Here is a 20,438-nt window from a genome sequence, read left to right on the forward strand (position 1 = left end):
AAAGCGCGTCCAGCCAAAGATAAAACGTCGAGAGGGTGCTTTCTGAAGAAACGTTCAAAGCCGTGGAAGAACTCGGTTCGGGAGGTGCCAAACAGGCTTCTTTTTTGCGCTACCTGAGTGGGCCGGATGCAGTCCCAGCTGTCGAGACACACACGTGGGCGGGAAAAGGGGTAGGGGACAGACCCTGAGACGGTCACCGTGCGGTGCGATTGGGACACGTCACAAAAATGGCAGTGTGCCCCAGGCCCGGGACGGGAAGACCGGCTGTAAATGGGGGATCATCGAGGGGTCCCCAAAGGAAGGAAATTTCCATGGTCTCTTGTCATTTCAACTCGGCATCTCTAGAATACCTGTTATATTACAGCCGGCTGGGTCCTTAATGGAATTAATCAGCCTTTGGTAAGAACGAGCCTGTCTAGGTCATGTGGGGAAGCGCTTTTAAGTTACTCTTTTTTATTATGGCAACGACTCACAACGCTTGAAAAGACATTTTCCTTAATTCAATTACCAAGTGAGCTAAATGCATTTGCTGGAGATAATTAAGAATCTTTATAAATATAAAACAATTATCCCATCAAAATACAGTGCTCGGTGTTATTATTCAAGCTGGCTTTTCCATCAAGCGCCCTCCTTTCAAAGCCCAAAGCGCTGCAGGCCTGCCTTTGCTAATCCTCCCAGGGGAAGCTGCCGGTGTCCAGGCCGCGTCGTCCTTCGAGCCTTTCACCACGACGCGGGCGTTGCCCCCCCCCCCGTCTACGTCACCCTCTGGACCACGAACTGGACCGTGGCCGAAGCTCCGCCCGGTAGAGCAGGTTATCGAAAAAACGATATGGACCAGACAAGACAACCATGCAGAGTTCGTCGCCCAGCTCGGATGCTGGAATGGAGAGAGAACATCGGTGGGAAAACCAGGGAAATCCAAATCCAGTCTGGAGTCAAGTTAACAATGGACCGATGTCGGCTGGTTGGTAATGGCATCGTGCTGCAGTAACACACAGTGTTAGCCACAGGGAAACTGGCCGGGGGGTGCACGGGAACTCCGTACTGTCTCTGCAACTTCTCCATAAATCTGAAATTGTTCTACGATGGACAGTTTATTCAAAAAAACCCAAGACCGCGGTGCGACCGACTGCATAAGCGGAAGGGCGGATCACTACTGCTCGGTACTTCCCATCTTTAGAAGCCTGTCTTGGGCGCCCCCCACCCCCAACTACAGGCAGGAACAGCAATATTACGTCATGCGTGGGGGCTGGGAAAAGGGGAGTGCCCTTCAATGGAGTTGAGTTTGATGTCAGGTGCCCCAGACGCACCAGTCACACGCCCATCCTAGACCTCCCGAGGACCTGGGCGGGCTCTGGGGGAGCCAGGCCGAGTTAAAAATCCCTCCGAGCTGCGTTGTGACTTTCGTGGCCACACCATAATAATATCCATATTTAAAATTTTCTTTGGGGCGCCTGGGCGACTCAGCGTCCGACTTCAGCTCAGGTCGCGATCTCACGGTCCGTGAGTTCGGGCCCCACGTCGGGCTCTGTGCTGACAGCTCGGAGCCTGGAGCCTGCTTCTTTGGATTCTGTGTCTCCCTTTTTCTCTGCCCCTCCCCCACTCACGTTCTGCCTCTCTGTCTCTGTCTCTCCCAAAAATAAACATTTAAAAAAATAATAAATAAAATGTTTTTTCTTTTATAAACCTTCAAATACTTCGCCATGTTTCAGCTTTAAGCAAAATCCAACAGATGTGCACGAGCCCCTAAGAGAATGGTGTTGGGACAGACATTCTCGCGCCGTGCCCGCCGCACCTAATGGAGAAGCAGGGTCCCCAGGCCACACTTCCCGGCTAAGTGACCTGAAACAACTCACTTAACCAGAGCACCTTCCATCCCTCGTGTGGGCACCGGGGTTAATGAGGGCCGCTGTGCGGGCTTTGATGAGGACGGCCTGAGTTCATCGGTGTGACAGCGCTAACGCGAGCCCGGCCCCCAGCAGGAGATCGATAAGGAAAAGCCGGCTTCTGTGAAACATCCTAGCCGTCTGAGCAAGACAACAGTATTTCCATCTTCTTTTTTTTCTTTTAATTTTTTTTTTCAACGTTTATTTATTTTTGGGACAGAGAGAGACAGAGCATGAACGGGGGAGGGGCAGAGAGAGAGGGAGACACAGAATCGGAAACAGGCTCCAGGCTCTGAGCCATCAGCCCAGAGCCCGACGCGGGGCTCGAACTCACGGACCGCGAGATCGTGACCTGGCCGACGTCGGACGCTTAACCGACTGCGCCACCCAGGCGCCCCAACAGTATTTCCATCTTCTAAACGTTCCCAAGAGAGCCTCGGCAGGAGTCTGCCAACATGACCTCTTGATTACCCTCCGCAAGTGCTCTCGTTCCCTGAAACTGGAAGTACTTGAAAGGCATCCGGCCCCCACCACCTCGCCCTGAGCGCTCTGCACCCCCTGGCCCCCCACTTACCACCCGAGGCGTGCTCGCTGGGTGTCCCCGGACGGCCGCCTCCCGGCCCTTTCTGGATCTCATTCTCCTAGCCGGGGGCTCAGGTTCCCTCGCTGCACTAAACACAAGGGAGGGTGTTTACGAACGGGATCTGACCCAAGTCCAGGCTCAACCCAGAATTTCCCTGTTTGCTTTTGCTTCTCCTGGGTGCACTGGCGGGACGGCCCGGGGACTCGAGCCATCGCGATGACAGTCTCGGTGTGGGCGTCAGGGCTGACCTCCCAGTCCTCCGGGCCGCTTCTGCTGAGGGCTCAGACAGGCTTGTCATGTTAGGTAACTGCCAGGGCTGAGCCTGCAGGAGAGACTCCATCCCTGGCGCTCCTGCGAGTGTTTTCCCGGTTTGTTTAGCTTGGGAAGTTAGGCAAGAGCAGGTAGAAAAACTCTGGGTCAAACACGAGCCGTTGCAAGAAACTGACTCACGCTTTACCAACAGCATTATTCATCCTCTTTCCTCTAGCGGGCTATTCACGTATTCATTTATTCAGCAAATATTTATGGAGCGGCCAACATGTGTCTCTGGGTCCACTCACACCCCAACCTCACATCCTTACAGACCCGGTCAAAGGTTGCCCCCTCCGGGAAGCCCGCACGGGGACTCTTTGCCAGACACCATCCCTCTCCGTCCCAAGGAAGGTCAGCGGAAGGAGCTGGCCGTGGGGGTCAGTCGGGCCGGCTGAGAAGCAAGGCTCCAGGACCCCCCCATGTGTGTCCCCGGGCAGGTTACTGAAGCTTTCTGCCTCTTTCCTCATCTATAACGTAATATGAATACTTACCTCCTACAATGAATGCCTGGGGAGGCTACATAAAAGGCAGTAAACGTCGTTTGCAAAATGCAACTTAGCTTGTGGAAAGAAGAGGGGTCGGGCGCCTGGGTGGCTCAGTCCGTTAAGCCCCCAACTTCAGCTCAGGTCGTGATCTCACCGTTCGTGAGTTCGAGCCCCGTGTCGGGCTCTGCGTTGACAGCTCAGAGCTAGTTCCCCCCCTCCCCGATTCAGTGTTCCTCCCTTCAGACACAGATGAACAGGTTCCCTGCCCCTTCTTAATTAGCCTGTCCTTGTGACTGGTTCTGGCCAAAAGGTGCTGAGAAAGAGAGAGGTGAGCCGCTTCTAGACTAAAGCAATCAACAGCCCATGCCAGACTCTCCAGGGCCGTCTCTCCTCCCAGTCCCTCGGTGCCCATGGATGCCGTGCACCCAGAGAGCAGAGCTGTGTTGAGATTGAGGAAACCTGGATCATTGAGTTGGCAGACAGTTGCCTGGAGAGTTGCTCAGATTCCCTGCAAACTTTGTAAGAGCTTCAAGAACAAGAAATAAGTCTCTGTTAGGTTGAACCAGTAAGAGGGACTATTTGTTACTGAAGCAGAACATAGGCTACCCCGACTGATACACCTGGCAAAAAGAGATAGCAAGCAGGGTAACAAGGTAACTTGTTCATCACTATTGGGGCCTAGGCGGAGAAAACTCATCTCTTCTGAGAATTCATATCCACGTACTTCCTTCACAAGAGATGGGGGGAGGGGGGGGTTGGATTTACACCATCTTTGTGATCCAGGAAATCCCAAACTGTAAAATAACTTAAAGGTATTTCTGATAAGGTCCAGTTAGTGGAAACAAACTCAAATCCCCCTCAACCTGACCTCATAGGATTCCCACAAATACCGACCCATTGAACAGGAAATCACAATCCCAAGTTAGAACCCCCAAATTCAACAAATAAATGCAATTACTGAGTAGGAAACTTAAATAAACTTTTTCTTAGTGTTTCAAGAACTGAAATCAAGAAACCGGACAGTGGGCAGTTAGCAAAGTACTTTCAAAAAAGACCAAATAAACTTGAAAAAGAACCAAAACAACTGGCTATGAAAATCTTATTAATAATATTAAGCCCTCAGGGCGCCTGGGTGGCTTAGTCAGTTAAGTGTCTGATTTCGGCTCAGGTCATGATCTCACGGTTCATGGGCTCGGGCCCCACGTCAGGCTCTGTGCTGACAGCTCGGAGCCTGGAGCCTGCTTTGGATTCTGTGTCTCCCTCTCTTTCTACCCTTCCCCCACGTGTGCTCTGTCTCTCCCTGTCTCTCAAAACTAAATAAATGTTTTTTTTAAAAAAGTACTAAAGAAAAGAAAAGAGCATGCAGAAAGAAGATCTCAGGTATGTGTGTGGTGGGAGAGGTTGGGGCAGAGTGTAGTAGCTACTAAAATGTGAGGGAAGGTCTCACTGAGAGGGTGAAAGCTGGGCAAAGACTTGAAGTACGGGAGGGAGTGAGGGGAACAGAGTATGGAGGGAGAGCAAGCCAGGCAGGGGGAACAACTAGCAGATTAGTCATTTGCGTATCTTCTTCCGTGGAGTAGCTGCTCAAAGCTTTTTCTGATGAGGCACTGTTTGTCTTATCCTAGAGTTGCAAAAATGTTCTTATTTATTCTGATAAAGTCCTTTATCATGTGGGTGTATTGCAAACCTGTGCTCGCAGGCTGTGGTTCATCTGTTCATTTTCTTAACAGGTCCCTTGAAATACAGATGCTGTTCATTTTGATGACCACCATTTGGCCAAGTTTTACTTTTATGTTTTTGGTTGTTTGGGTCTTATTAAGAAACCTTCGCCTACCCCAAGGTCACAAATGTTTTTTCTATATTTTCTAGAAGTTTTATATTTTTTGGCCTTTATGTTTAGGACTGTGATCCCTTTCAAGTTAATTTTTGTGTATGATGTGAGGTAGGGGTTGAGGCTTATATTTTTTATATATGGATATCCCACTGTTGCACCAACATTTGTGTTAAAGATTTTGCTTTTCCCAATGATTTACCTTGGCCCTTCTTTAAAAAATCAATTGGTCATATATACATGGATCCATTTCTGGGTTCTCTATTCTATTCCATTGATCTAGATATCTATCCTTAGGTCAATATCATACTATTGCTTTAAAATAGGTCTTAAAATTCAATAGTCTAAATCCTCCCACTTTGTTCTTTTTTGAAAATTGCTTTGGCTATTCTAGGTCTTTTGCATTTCCATTTAAATTTTAGGATCACCTTGTCAATTCAGGCTGTAATTGTAATTGGGATTATGTTGAATCTATAGCTCATTGAAGACAGGATTGAGGGGCACCTGGGTGGCTCAGTCAGTTGAGTGTCAGTCTCTTGATTTCAGCTCGGGTCATGATCCCAGGGTCATGGGATCAAGCCCAGCATTGGGCTCTGTGCTGAGCATGAAGCCTACTTAGGATTCTCTCTCTTTCCCCCACCTCTGCCCCTCTCCCCTGCTCTCTCTCGCTCAAATTAAAAAAAAAAAAAAAAGAATTGAAATGTAATAATATTGAGTCTTTGGATGCGTGAACATGGTATATCTCTTTATTTCTTTGTGCCACGTTTAATCTCTCCCAGGACTGCTTTATAAATTTTGGCATACAGTCTTGTATATATTTTGTGAAGTAAATCCCTAAGCATTTCATACATTTTATGCTATTGTAAATGGTATTATTTTTAAGCTTTTTAATTTTGAGATAATTTTAAAATATCAGAAGAGTTGCTAAAAGAGTACAGCGAGTTGCCATATAACCTTCACTCACCTTCCCTTAATGTTAATACCTAAATCATGGTACAATTTTGAAAACTGAGACATTAACATTGGTATGATACTCTTTACTAAACTACAGACTTTGTTTAGATTTTACCAATTTTTCCACTAGTGTTCTTTTTGACTCCAAGATCCCACATCATATTTAGTTGACACATCTCCTTAGTCTCCTACAATCTGTGACAGTTGTTCAGTATTCCTGTCTTTCATCACTTGACACTTTTGAAGAGTAATGGTTAGGTGTTTTGTAGACTGCCCCTCAAGCTGGCTTTGTCTGATGTTTCCCCATGATTATTTGAGGTTAAACATTATCGAGAAGAACATCACTGGGGTGATAGGCATCATAGTGGGTAGTTCATAATCACTTGGAGATTCCTGCATGGTATTATGCTATTTTTTCTTTTCATTAGTAAGTTTGGGGTGGGAGACACTTCGAGACTAAGCAAATACTCTGTTTCTTCTTAAACTTTTGCCCGCTAATTTTAACATCCACTAGTGCATCTTGCCTCCATTACTTCTGTGGAATTATAACGGTGATTCTTCTGTTACCCTCATTCCTTTGACAGTTAGCTGGAATTCTCTAAGTTGTTGCTCCCTTTCTCCCATGTATGCGGTTATCCCATTATTAATTTTATCAGCATGGACTAACAGACATTTACTTTATTCTTTGAATTATACTTCAGAATTGCCATTGTTTATTCCACTGCTTAAATTGTTCTAGCTTTGGCCATTGGAAGCTCTCTCAGATTGGCTCCAATAGCTTTTCAACATTCCCCCATCCTTTTGCTTTTTACATGACTATATAATGTCATCACATGATGCCATTCATATGATTGGCATTTGATTATATGATTCATTTGGAGTAAAGTACTTTTTAATTTTGATTACCCAATGTTCTTTGCTAGTTTGTAGTATATATATATAGTCTGTATACTATATATATTCACATATATATGCTACATATAAATACGCAATTGACTTTTGTATATTAAAAATGGGTTTCTTTTATTTTTTGAGAGAGAGGGAGAGAGAGAGAGAGAGAGAGAGAAAGAGAGAGAGAGCACATGCTCAAGTGGGGCAGAGGGAAGGAAAGAGAGAATCCCAAGCAGTCCCCACTCCCAGCACAGAGCTTGATCCCACAACCCTGAGATCATGACCTGGGCTGAAACCAAGAGTGGGGCACCTGATCAACTGAGCCACCCAGGTGCCCCTAAAATGGGTTTCTTGTAGGCAACATATAGTTGGGCCTTGTTTTTGTATCCAGTGTCACAATCTCTGCCTTTTATTGGAGTATTTAGACCTTTATGGTTTAGACGTTTACCTAATACAATTGTCAGCATCGCTGGGTTTAATTCTAGCATGTTTGTATCTGTTTTCTATTCGTCCCATCGGTTCCTTTTTCCCTTTCTTCTTCCTTCTTTGGGATTAATTTTCATTCTATCTTCCCCACTAATATCTAATAAACTGTATCTCTTTGTTCTAATTTTTAGGATTTGCTCCAGGATTCAAAATATGCGTATTTAACTTCTCGGAGTCTAGTTCCAAATGTTACACAAGGTCACGTGTGACACAAGTATCCTGAAGCAACATGCTTCATTCCAACTCTCCTGTCTATTGTGCCATGGTTGCCATAGATCATACTTTTCTCTCTTTTTTTTAAATGTTTATTCATCTTCGAGAGAGAGAGAGAGAGACAGAGCGTGAGCGGGGGAGGGGCAGAGAGAGAGAGGGAGACAGAATCCGAAGCAGGCTCCAGGCTCCCAGCTGTCAGCACAGAGCCCGACACGGGGCTCGAACCCACAAACCTGGAGATCATGACCTGAACCGAAGTTGGATGTTTAATCGACTGAGCCACCCAGGCGCCCCACTTCTACTTCTCGATATGCAAAATGTTACCTTGTTGATATTTGGTATTAAGTAGGCAATTGTCTCTTAAGGAAATTAAAAGTTGAAAACTATTTTAATAAGTTTTTTAAATACATATAGCAGAATAATGTGAAAGATTTCATGGACAATAGCAATTTATGCCCCATATATGTTTTCATATGTTTATGTTTAATACACAAAACGTGTAGAAGGATCCACACCAAACATTATTTCCTTTGGGGAACAGGTCAGAAGGGTTTATTTTTATTAAGGTTCTATTTGTATTTGGATGGAATGAGAGTATATGACACCTATAATGTCAATATATTTAATCAAGTTTTTATTTTATTTTTAATAACATTTAGGAGCCACCAGAATGCCACAAACATAACTGCAAACAATTACTCTTAAAGTGGGCTTTTGTTTGTTAAAAAAAAAATTTTTTTTCACATTTACCTATGTATGTTCCAATTCCATTTCCAATACTCTTCACCACTTTTTGTAAATCCAGCTTTCCACCTGACATCATTTTCTTTCTTCTTGAAGAACTTTCTGTCACATTTCTTGTAGTGCCATTCTGTTGGTGTCTTAAAAACGATATTGCCTTCATTTCTGAAAGATATTTTTGCAGAGTAACAGAAGTCTAGATTAACGGCTTCTTTCACTATTTTAAAGACGTCACCCCGTTGACTCCTGGCTTGCATTGTTTCCAAAAAGAACACCGCTGTCATTTTTGTATTGTCCCCTCTGCATGTCTCATTCTCCTCTGGCTGCTTTTGGGATTTTCTCTCCAACTCTGCTTTCTGAAAATTCACCGTGATGTGTGTTGGTGTGGCTCTCTTTGTATTTCTCCTACTTGGGACTTATTGAACCTGTCGGATTTGCAGAGTTAGAGTTCCCGTCAAATTTGGACATGGTCTCAGCTGGGCCTCCTGGAAAGAGCACTTCTGTCATTGAGTAGAAGAGCCAACCAGTATGTTTTACCGAGCTGGATAACCACGCTGCTCAGAATGCTGTCCAGGAGCCTGAACAGGTGGTTAAGGCTCAGTGTTAATGGTGCTGTGGTTGGGATGGAGTCGGGTGAGACTCTATGAGGTCCTCTCCATTACTTGGAGAGTTAGGACAGCATTGCCACTGCCTCTGGGCACAGTTGTGGTGATGGCTATGCCACACGGTGGCCCGGATGCAGGAAGCAACAGGAGTCCTTTGGAAAAGAGGTGCGGTTTGAGCTTGGGGAACGGGCATCTCAATCAGACCCATCTTCCCTGGATGCTGTGGACACACCACGGCCACACGGGCAGGAGAAAGCTCAGCACGTAGGAGGAAGAGTCTGCATTGTCTCTGGGGTCTCCCTCCCCATGGAAGCTAGATCTGTTGGTGCACACAAGCGCCTCCCTGACAAGCTAGCATTGCCAAGCACTTGGCTTCTCCCGGTCACCTCGGTGTCCATTCCCAACACTACATTTGCTGCTGCCCATTTCCCTCTCCCAAGCGGCCCAAATGTGGAACTCAACCCCTTGTCTTTCCATAAGAAACCACATATGGACGGCCCGTGTCTGAGCGCAGTCTCTACCGAAGGTTGGAGGGGAGGGGCTCTTCCATCATGGCCATGAGGACACCAGGACTCAGACCTTCCTCGGCCCTTCCCGTCCCCCTTCCTGCCAGACCCCCGGAACCCCGCACTCTCTTCCTTGCCTGGAGTTCCCCCGCCTTGAGGGTCACCCTCCCCTCCAAGGGACTTACCCAAGAATTTTCCTCCCCAAAGACACAGAGCTGGAAGGCAGGTGAGCAAAGAGGTACTCCCCCCAGGTGCAGAATTGAAGGAGGCACCAAAAATTCCGTGATGAAGACAAGCCACCTTTTGTGTGATATTTTTAAAGTCGAACGTGATGCAAATACAACCCAACCACCAAACAATAAGCCGCCCGATTCAAAAACGGGCAAAGGACTTGAACAGACAGTGCTGCAAAGAAGTTACAGAAATGACCGAACAGCCCCTGAAAAGATGCTCAGCCCCATTAGCCGTCAGGGCAAGTGCAAAGCAAAGTCAGTAAGATACCACTGCACAACCACTGGGATGGATAGAAGAAAACAGTCACTTAAAAATGGAGAATAACAAATGTTGGTGAGGATGTGGAGAAACCGGAAGCCACTACACCACCGGTGGGCATTCAAAATGGTGCAAAGCGTGGTTCCTTTAAAAACTAAACATAAAGGGGCGCCTGCGTGGTTGAGCCAGTGAGCGCCTGACTCTTGGTTTCAGCACAGGTCATCATCTCATGGTTCATGGGATCGAGTCCCGAGGTGGAATTCTCTCTCTCTCCCTCTCTCTCTGGCCCTCCCCTGCTCATGCTCTCTGTCTCTCTCTCTCAAAATAAATAATTTTTTAAAAATAATTAAACATAGAATTGTCCTATAATCCAGGAGTTCCACTTCTGAGGATATACTCAAAATAATTGAGGGGGGAAAAAAAGCAACCTTAAATACCCATATTCACAGCAGCACTATTCACAAGAGACAAAGTGCAAATCAACCCAAGCTTGCCTCAGGCAGATGAATGGATACACGAGATGGAATATTATGCAGTCATAAAAAGGAGGGAGTTCCGACACCTGCTACACATGGATGAGCCTGGAGGACGTCATGCTGAGTGACATGGGCAGTCACAAAAGAACATCGTGTGACTCTATTCACACAAGGTGTCTAGAGTACGCAAATTCGTGAAGACGGAAAGCAGCATGGAGGGGCCAGGGTCCGGGGAGGGGCAAAGGGGAGTTAGTGTTTTGAAAAATGTAAAAGTTCTGGGGATGGATGGTGGCAGTGCTTGTACAATACTGCAAATGTACTTGGGGCGCCCGGGTGGCTCAGTCGGTTGAGCGTCCGACTTCGGCTCAGGTCATGATCTCATGGGTCGTGAGTTCGAGCCCCGCGTCGGGCTCTGTGCAGACAGCTCGGAGCCTGGAGCCTACTTCAGATTCTGTGTCTCCCTCTCTCTCTGCCCCTTTCCTGCTCACTCTGTTTCTCTCTCTCTCTCTCTCTCTCTCTCTCAAAAATAAATAAACATTAGGGGCGCCCGGGTGGCTCAGTCGATTGAGTGTCCAACTTCGGCTCAGGTCATGATCTCATGGCTCGTGGGTTCGAGCCCCGTGTCAGGCTCTGTGCGGACAGCTCGGAGCCTGGAGCCTGCTTTGGATTCTGTGTCTCCCCCTCTCTCCGCCCCTCCTCCACTTGTGCTCTTTCTCTCGCTCAAACAAAAATAAATAAATAATCATTAAAATTTCTTTAAGGAGGGGCGCCTGGGTGGCGCAGTCGGTTAAGCGTCCGACTTCAACCAGGTCACGATCTCACGGTCCGTGAGTTCGAGCCCCGCGTCAGGCTCTGGGCTGATGGCTCAGAGCCTGGAGCCTGTTTCCGATTCTGTGTCTCCCTCTCTCTCTGCCCCTCCCCCGTTCGTGCTCTGTCTCTCTCTGTCCCAAAAATAAATAAACGTTGAAAAAAAAAATTTTTTTTAAATAAATAAATAAAATAAAATAAAATTTCTTTAAGGAAATATTAATATATTTTACCGCAATTAAAAACAAAGTAACAAACACACCAACGGCCTGCGCTCTGGGTTCCTGGCTCTCCGCGGTAGCCGCGCGGGGCGAGCATCCAGGAGGGGCTTCCTCCTCCTCTGCCCTCTCAGCTCCGTGGACCAAAGTCCCCATTTCATCTGGCCACGGGCCACTGCTTGTAAAACAACAAAGGTAAATGTTTTCTACCTTGACTCGGTAGAGTAGAAACAGAAGAGATCCAGTTCGATTTTTAGAGCCACTGTGTTTTGTTCCCCGAACTTGTTTCCTAACCTTTATATTGTCAGTGCTCCTTGATCCAGAAGGCACACAGGGGACCACTCCCCAAGCCTCCTCCGTGGCACGCCCTGGTCACCAATCGGCCGGGACTGAGAGCCGCCCGCCTCGGGCCTGCTGTGACAGTGAGCTTCCTGCTCGCCGTCCTCACGATGCAGGCGGAGTCTCGGGGCTGAATGTGCCCAAGTCACACAGCTGAGCAACGCTGCACGAGCCCAGAGCGTCCAGGTGACTTTGCCCAAGGACACACGGCTGGCCAGAACTTTGGCTTTGGGCTCTGGCCCCTCCCCCACCACCCCTCCACCCACCAGACATGTCCTTGTGCATCTTTTTTTTTAATTTTCTTCATGTTTATTCATTTTTGAGAGACAGAGCGTGAGCGGGGGAGGGGTGGAGAGAGAGGGAGACGCCGAATCCGAAGCAGGTTCCAGCTGTCAGCACAGAGCCCGACGTGGGGCTCAAACCCGCAGATCGGGAGATCCTGACCCGAGCCAAAGTCGGACGCCCAATCGGCTGAACCCCCCGGGGGCCCCAAGTCCTTGTGCCTCGTAACAACAGCCTCGGATCTAGTTCGAGCCCATCTCCCTGCAAGAAGGCTCCCCAGAACCACAACCGCCAATGCACACAAGCAGGAGGCCAGGGCCTCAGCCGGTGCAGGCCGGCCTGGGCTCTCGGGGCCTGTCTCCTCCTGCACCTGAGGCTGGGGGCCCTCCCGGCGGGGCAGAACCCCCCGATAAGGAGGCTTGCGTGGCCGGAGATGCCCGTGCCGAGCCTGGGGTGGCACCGGGGGCAGCGCGCATTCCTGAGCCCGGCCTTCGCAGTGTCCTTTCCCACAAGGCCCCGCGTCTCTGCTTGGTATGCGACAGGGGTCCCTGCCAGGGTCCCGCTGCCTTCCCAGGCCATTCAAGTCAACTCCAGCAAAGGCTTTTTGTTGTTATTACCACCCTCCGCCATTAGCAGGCACAGTTTTTGTCTTCCCAAATGGGAAAGTATCTTTTACTTTTCTCTTTTGACATTGACTATTTGGCCCAAAGCAGGGACCAATTAAACTAATTAATCCCTAGGCATCTTGCCGACCGAGAGACCAGGCTCTTGTTCCAGAGGGAGCAAGCGGGCTCTCATATCGTGTGGCTCTGACCTTTGGGCCGGTCAGCAACCCGGAGACCCCAGGCTCTAGCCCGCCCCCCACCCCAGGCCTCTGGGGATTCACGTCCTGAGGCTTCCCGCCCCCCCCCCAACCCCGACCTGCCCACACAGGGGGCATCAGGCCCCCCTGGGGGGCTCTCTCACGGAGCCAGACTGCAGCTCCCAGGGGGACCGCTTTCTGCTTCCATATGCAATTAGCAGTTTCTCTTAGACGGGGAATGCAGAACCCCAAATTCAGAAACAGCCCCATCAGCTGAAAGGAGGGGCTCTCAAGGTGGGGCTCGGAGGTCCCTGGGGGCCTCTGGCGGGGGCGGGGGGGGCACCCAGCTCCTGCTGGCCCTTCAGGGCCGCCCAGCTCCTGCTGAACCGGTCCCTCGTCAGAGGCATTTTCTTCACGGACAACAGCAGAATGTCTTTGGCTCTCTGGCAAGGAGCAGCTGTCCACGCTGTTTATTCAGATACCATTCTGTCAATATTCACAAGGTTGTTTTTTCTCTTCCCCGCAGGCTCTGAAACCATCCATAGGGCAGTTGGACGCGCTGTCTACACATGGCTCTCCCGAGCGGCGTCTTCCAAGAGCCCTTTGCCGCTCCGGGCCCCTCCCCCGCCGCCTCCCACCCCTGCGAACGGGCCTGTTTCTGCGAGCACTGAAGACGGGAAACACGCGATCTTGAATGTGTCTCTTTCACGGTCACACATTTTTTTCGTTGTGCATCTTGGCTGATCCATGATTGAAGATCCCCAGCAACTGTTTCCAGGTCGGTTTTCAAAGTGTTTTTGCACCTTTGACCCCCCCCCCCTCAACCCCTGCCACCCCCCCACCCCACTCCTCCCAGCCCTCACTCACCCCGCCCTGAGAAAAAAGAAAACCAGAGGGCACTGGCCAGGGGCGCGAAGCACGTCTCTGAAAGCATTTATTTTTTCAGTAAAAGTTTCATGGTTTTGCCTCTGGTTTCCCCTTGCTGCTTGGAGCCCTAGACTTGCAGACCCAAGATTTGTTCCGCGGCCTTGCACACACGGGTACATCCTGACAAGCACCGGGTTCCAGAACTTTGCACAACACTGTGACCACAAGCACTCGGGATATGTGAGGCCGTGTCTCCCCGTTGTCTCCCGACACCCAGTCGTTTCCTGGCCCAGAGGCACCACCAGGGGTCCGCACCCTGCCCCCATTCGGTGTCTCTCCCTCCAGACCAAGTACAGACCCCACACAGGGTGCTCGGGCCCCCAGCCCTCCCAGCCGGCCTCACCATACAGCCCCCCACATGCTGGTCTGAGGGGCCGCTGGCCATCTAGCAAACAGCCCACATCCCCCTCGTGGCCCTCGCTCTGCCCATGTCCCCTCCTGCTGCGGTTCCCCACCCACCCACCGCCCCCACACGCCTGCCCTCGTGCCCGAGTCTCCTATGTTGCGGTAACAAATCACACAAACTTCATGGCTCCAAACAGCACAAATTTATGACTAGACGGTGCTGGAAGTCAGGCGTCCAAAGTGGCCTCGCTGGGCTAGAACCAAGATGTCGCGGAGCCAGCTCCTACTGGAGGCTCTGGCGGGAGCATCCGTTTCCCGGCCACGGCCAGCTTCTGGAGGCGCCCGCATCCCTCGCTCCCAGCGCCATTCTCCGTCTTTGAGTCGCAGCATTACGACCTCCGCTTCCCTCATCATCACATCTCCTTTTCCCTGACTCTGAGCCCCTCCTCACCTACGTCCCTCCTTCCCTTATGAGCACCCTTGAGGTCACGATGGTCCACCCGGGGCAATCCGTCCCCGTCTCATCCGAGTCGCCCCAGGGCCTGTACTCAGCCGAGCACAGGACACGCACCTGCTCACAGCTCACAGGCCGTTGGCTCCCGGGTCCCGCCGGACTTCCCAAAGCGACGTATGAAGTCGCAGGACAGAAGTATCCGCCCCGGGTCACAGGTGGAAAGCTGAGGCGTGTGCAGCAGGGAAGGGGTGCACAGGGACCCTGCCGGGCCCGTGGCCGCTGGTGGTGAACCCGCGGCACACAGCGGGCATCTGGGCCTCGAGGCAAACGGCCACAAGTACGCGAGGACGGGTCGAGAATCCCTCCCGCGGTACGGGTCCACGGCGCAGGCACTTTGGGGTTTGGAACAGAGGGTTCCCCCAGACTCACCTCTTCCCCATGGGGCTGCCCGAGGGAAGAGCACGGGACAAAGGGGCAGACAGACCCGGGCAATGCACGCGTGCGCACACGCACGTGGGCGGCTGAACATCCCGAGCCTCAGATCCCACCTCACTATGGACTATGAGCGGGTTGCCGTGTGCACGTTCCAAGCCCTGGGCCTCGGAGAAAGGGGCAGAGCATGACTTCTCTGCTTGGCCTTGGCTGGAATGCAGACGGGATGGAGGGAGCTGCCGCAGCCATCTGAGACCGTGAGCTCAGAGTTTCTTGTGGAGGACAGAGCAGCGGGCTCCCCGGCGTCTAGGCTTCTGACGTCCCGGTGGCTCCACATCCAGAACCGCCTGTGTTTGGACTGAAGCGGGAGAAAGAAAGAAACGTCCATCATGTTTAAGCCACTCTCTGGGGGCATCTTTGTTCTAGCAGCAAGCATGAACAGCATCCCGACTGATACAGATTCGGGCACACAGAAGGGACGGGCGCTGCTCTTGTAGCTAAATCCCCCTCGGTCTGGCCTCCGTGGTCCAGGACACAGGTGTTATGAGCTGGAAAGCTGTCGCCAGCCCCCCACCCCCACCCCGCCGTGCTGTGATCTTGCCCTAAAAGTGCTCCCTCAGATGCATAGAAGGCAGACCACATCGCGATGGCCCCTGGAAGTCTTGGGACTGGCTTGAAAGACTCATAATGTTGGGGTGGGGGGGGGAGGTGCTTCCTGACTTTGGGAACTGATCTGGGAGAGTCACCAGGTGGCTTTGGAGACACAGTCTCGGTGGAAGAGAAGAGGTTGGTCCCAGGAGGCATCCCCAGCAGGACAGGGGGACCGGCCCTGGGGCCGCGATCTGAATGGAGCGCTGTCCCTCTAGGCCAAGCCTGTTGATTCCGGGGACAGCAAGGCAGTAGCTCTTGAATGAGCAAGATAAGTCAACAGCAAGATGGGCCTGGAAAGAAGAGACCAACTTCGTGGGAATAAAAAGCCAGGTCTGGACAAGATCTCTAGGTGGGGTTACATGCAACATGGCAGTAACCGGTTGTAAATAGACCAGCAGGTGACTAGTTTTAGAAGGAATTGTATTTCCAAATAAACCCCAAGCCTGGCTTTCGAAAGCCGGTTGTTTCTCGTAACCCGCCCCCAAAGAAATTCCTGGACGCCCCAGGAATGTGGACAGAACCAGAAATGGGTTAGGAAGGCTGAGCACATGCCGGGCTTCTTCAGGTGTGGGCTGAGGGCGGACAGTGGGGACAGCAGGCGAGGTGGTCCAAGCGAGCAGACAGACGCAGGGGGGCCCAAAGGGCTGGCTGACGCGGGGCCGCGGCGAGGCTGGTCCTGGGCGAGCGGCTGCCCCACGGTGCACCCTCCTCTCCGCCAAAGGCGAGTCTTTACGGCAGTCTGTCCCTGCACCGCCATGAACTTGCCCTTTTCATGACGGTCCGTGGTTCCCCGTTCGTTGAGGGGTCACAGCAGCCTCGAAGTGCATCACACACGGATCCTGGATGTGGCTGGACACAGAGCCTGGAAGGGACCTCAGGGCCACGCCCACTGGAAGGGGCCGAGTGCGCTCAGAGCACAGAAGGGAGAGTCTGTGCGGGAATCACGGGCCGCAAAGGGCCGGACTGTGGCCTAGATTGTTAGTGGTCCCCCAGTCCACCTGCCCTTTCTTTCTGTCCGGGCAGAGCCCTTCAAGTTCGAGCTCTGCATAGGGCAGCCCAACGAAGGGGATGCCCCCTGCCTCCCTCACTGCAGCCCGTGGCCGTGTGACCAATGGGCCGTGAGCAAAACGCGCATGTGCGGCTTCCTGCGGAAAGGGCCCCACGGCCCACTCTCGTCTACCGTCTTCCCCTGGCTGCCCGGGGGATCTGCGGCTCCGGGCACCAGCTTCCTGAGCGGCAAGGTAGAAGGTGCCAGAGGACAGCGGGACGGGAATAGGAGCAGCACCGGGAGCTGCCGCGTGAGCCCTGCGTGGCTTGTGACTCGGGAGAGGTTCCGCTCACTGGGCCGCGGGGACCTTTGTCACGGCTGCCGGCCCCGGGGTCCGGCTGACACAGCCGAGGGCCTGCGTGCGGGCTGGGGAGGGGGAGGGAGGCCTCGCCACGTCTTCGTGCAGCAGTGCCGGCCTCGGTCGCCCCTCCGGAAAGGGGAGTCGGTTGCCGCGGCGACAGTGCGGCAGGTGCGCGACCCGTGGCCGCGCACACCCGAAGTTGCTGCTGCTCTAGCTCCTGACGATGTGCTTTGTCCGGGAGGCACTGGACTCGCTGTGTGTCCTCGGGTGACTTAGTCATCTGTGCCTCTGTGCCGTCGTCTGTGAAAATGGGGGCTGCGGTCCCCGCTGCCTCCCCGGGGCGCCGGGGTCCGGTGAGACGACGCAGGTAAGGCAGGGTGCTCCGCAGGCTCTCAGCGACGTCACCTTACGGCCTTCTGACCCTGTGCTCGGAGTCCGGGACCCCGAGGAGAAGGCAGGCGCGGTGTGGGACGCCCGGAGCGGCCCGGGCCCATGGCACCCGTGGCGGGGACAACATGGGCTGCGTGGGGTCAGCTAGAGGGTGGGAGGAGGGTGGCAGAGGGGACGGGGACGGTGTCCAGTCCCCTTGTTGCACACGGATCCTCCCGCCCTGGGCCGCTCCCCAGCAGGGGCCCGGCTGGACTGCGGGCTTTGGAGGAGCCGGGACGGCATCCGAGTCATCTCTCCCTCCTCCGGGGTCTTCGCCCCTTCGGCAGCCCCCCTCACCCGCCTCCTGCCGGCAGCACGGCAAGGGGAGCTTGTCAGCCCCGTGCCGAGAGCCCTCCGGTGTCTCTACACCACATGGCAGGTGCCTGGTAAACGTTGGGTGGACGGAGGCCCGACACACAGTAGGTGCCTGGTCTGTGTCCGAGGATGAACATCGCGGGCGCTCAATAAATGCTGCGAGGGCCCGGCGCACAGTAGGTGCTTTAACTTTGGCCAAATCAGCCCTTGGTCTCGGGCCCGAGTGGGTCCGGAGGCTCCCAGGCCCGACCCACTGTGCGCTCACACCTGGGAGACCTCGGTCACCTGGCGTCCCCTCGCCCACCTCTGCCAGGATCAGGGTGTCCTCAGGGGACCCCACGAAGCGAGTGCCACAGAACTGGGAGGCAGTGTTCCTTTCTGTCTTCACATCGGGCTAAGACTCAAAACAAAACTGTCAGATTTCAGAACATTTCACAGCGGCAAAAATAACTACACTTGGGGAAAAAACACGCAGACACTTCTCAAAGTCATCTAGTCGCTTCAACAATGTGCCAAAAGCTTCTGGAATTGACAGGTTCGGTTTGCCACGCACCAACTGTGCCTGCCCCTGCCAGCCTCGTCTCCCGAGGCCCCCGAGGCCCCCGCGTGCCAAAACCTCGGCGCAGAAGAGGCGGCCGGGGCGAGGCGGCCGAGGCACCTTTGTCTGCCCCTACTAAGTGCCGGTTCCAAAACCGGCCCCGGGATTCACGAGCCACAGACGCCAAACCCGAGGTGACAGAGGCAGGGCAGGAAGGGGAAAGGCGGCTCTGGAAAATACCTGACGATGCGCAGGGTGCACGCTGCTGCCCGTCCCACTGGCTTCTCACGACCGCCTTGTGGAGAGGCCGCCCCATTTTCCACGAGGGCACCGGCGCGCAGGGATGGCACTCGGGTCGGGGGCGAGCCACCCTCTCCTGGGAAGGAATGCCGGCTGTTCTCCGAGTCTGCAGTAATAGAAGAGGGAGCCGGCCACACACCGCCCGGCCAGAAACGGTTCCCAGCCCCCTTGGCAGCCAGGTGTGGCCACAGGAAGTCTGATCGAGCCGTGTGAGCAGAAGGACTGTGTCCAACTTCCTGGCTGCCCTCCCCCTCCCCTCTGGGATGGCAGGAGCTCAGGCAGCCACCTTGGACCCTCGAGGATAGCAGAGCCACGAGACAGAAGGAGCCTGGGCTGCCCACACCGGGGAGCTGCCATGGGAGCTTGGGCCACGTCCGCTCGCTCATCAGGCTCTTGAAGACGGACACCGGCCTCTTCAAGCACCTGGCCCCCGAGGGTTGCTGTCCGAGCTCTTCCTGTGGCTCTGTATCAGGGGACCAACCAGGGCAGCCTCGTTGTGAGCCCTGGGTGAGGAGCCAGAGCCCAGGAGGTTCCAGGCAGGGCAGTGATGCGACCCCACTCGTGTCTTTTAAATGTCCCTCTGCCTGTTGTGTCCACGGGGATTGCGGCAGGCAGCACGGCCTCTGACCTGTGAGAGGGGGTGGTGCTCAGCCCGGGGCGGTGGCGGGGAGAGAGAGAGGGGTGGGTAGGACCAGGACGCATCCCAGAGGAGGGGGGACACACGTGGGGAGGAGGCCTGGGGCACCGGCACTCAGGGCCGCTCCGGGACTCAGCTCAGGCGGTGAAGTCCGAGGTCCCCGTGAGGCCAGCAGGCAGGTCGGGATTTCAGAAGGTGGCGTGGAGGCGTTACGTGGGGGGCTCACCAGCTTCAAGTTAGTAGTAAACACAGGGAGGACGTGAGGTCCGCTGAGAAGGGGGCCCGAAGGTCACAGGAGGAGGGGCTGAGGAGCACCAGCTTTGGGGGTGAGCGAGGGGGATCCTCAGAGAAGACTGGGGGAAAGCAGCCCAGAGGGGGCACGGCCACCTGCGTCAGTGCAGCCAATGGGCCGTCCCAGTGGAGGCCGACCGTGCACCTCCCCACAGAGTGACCACCAGACCCCCTGACACAGTGGCCATGGGGAAGGTGGCTGCGGGGGAAGGTGGCCATGGGGGAAGATGGCCACTGACGTGGTGGCCATGGGGGAAGGTGGCCGCTGACATGGTGGCCATGGGGAAAGATGGCCTTGGGGGAAGGTGGCCACAGGGGAAGGTGGCCCTGGGGGAAGATGGCCACGGGGAAAGATGGCCTCGGGGGAAAGTGGCCACTGACACGGTGGTCACGGGGGAAGGAAGGAACAAGCCACAGACAGCAGAGGATCCGGGAGATGGGCTGCAGCGGGGTCCTTCTCTGCAGGTTTTCCCCGACACAGAACGGGTGTGGACGGCTGGCAAGGGCAGGTCCCCGGGGAGGTCCCTGCGGAGCCCCGCGGAGCCCGGGGTGCAGGACGAGGGGGCTGGCACCGTGCTTGGTGTTTTTCCAAGTCCCTGGTTTCTTGCCATCTAGACCGATTCTTACTGAATGTTTTTCTCAAATGCAAAATCCTTAATAATTTTGTTCTTCAAAACTTGCTTTTTTTTTTTTTCTAGGCAATATCCTCAGTGAAATCACAGATTTGATGGGTTGACTTTCCTCCTAATACACATGACACCAAATACACAGTTATGTAAAAGGCTCCATCCGCACGCCGCCGCAGTGGTCTTGGGGCCCACCCCGTCTCCCTCGCGCTTTTGGAACTGACTTGGGAGGAGG

General features: G+C 53.3%; 1 long non-coding RNA gene across 2 annotated transcripts in view; it reads left to right on the forward strand.

The window, feature by feature from the left end:
• Positions 1-16,170, forward strand: part of LOC121032295 (uncharacterized) — a 38,511-nt gene extending 22,341 nt beyond the window's left edge. Inside the window, exons 4-5 of one of the 2 annotated variants that reach the window (XR_005791201.1) lie at positions 13,436-13,687; positions 14,379-16,170. This is a non-coding gene — a long non-coding RNA (uncharacterized LOC121032295). Of the gene's footprint in view, positions 1-13,435; positions 13,875-14,378 lie in introns of those variants that run through there. The other variant, XR_005791200.1, reaches the window with a different exon arrangement.
• Positions 16,171-20,438: the final 4,268 nt, after the last annotated feature.

The sequence above is a fragment of the Herpailurus yagouaroundi genome, unplaced genomic scaffold (genome assembly GCF_014898765.1).
Source record: "Herpailurus yagouaroundi ecotype Mexico unplaced genomic scaffold, PumYag 141, whole genome shotgun sequence".
In the NCBI taxonomy this organism is placed as follows: domain Eukaryota; kingdom Metazoa; phylum Chordata; class Mammalia; order Carnivora; family Felidae; genus Herpailurus; species Herpailurus yagouaroundi.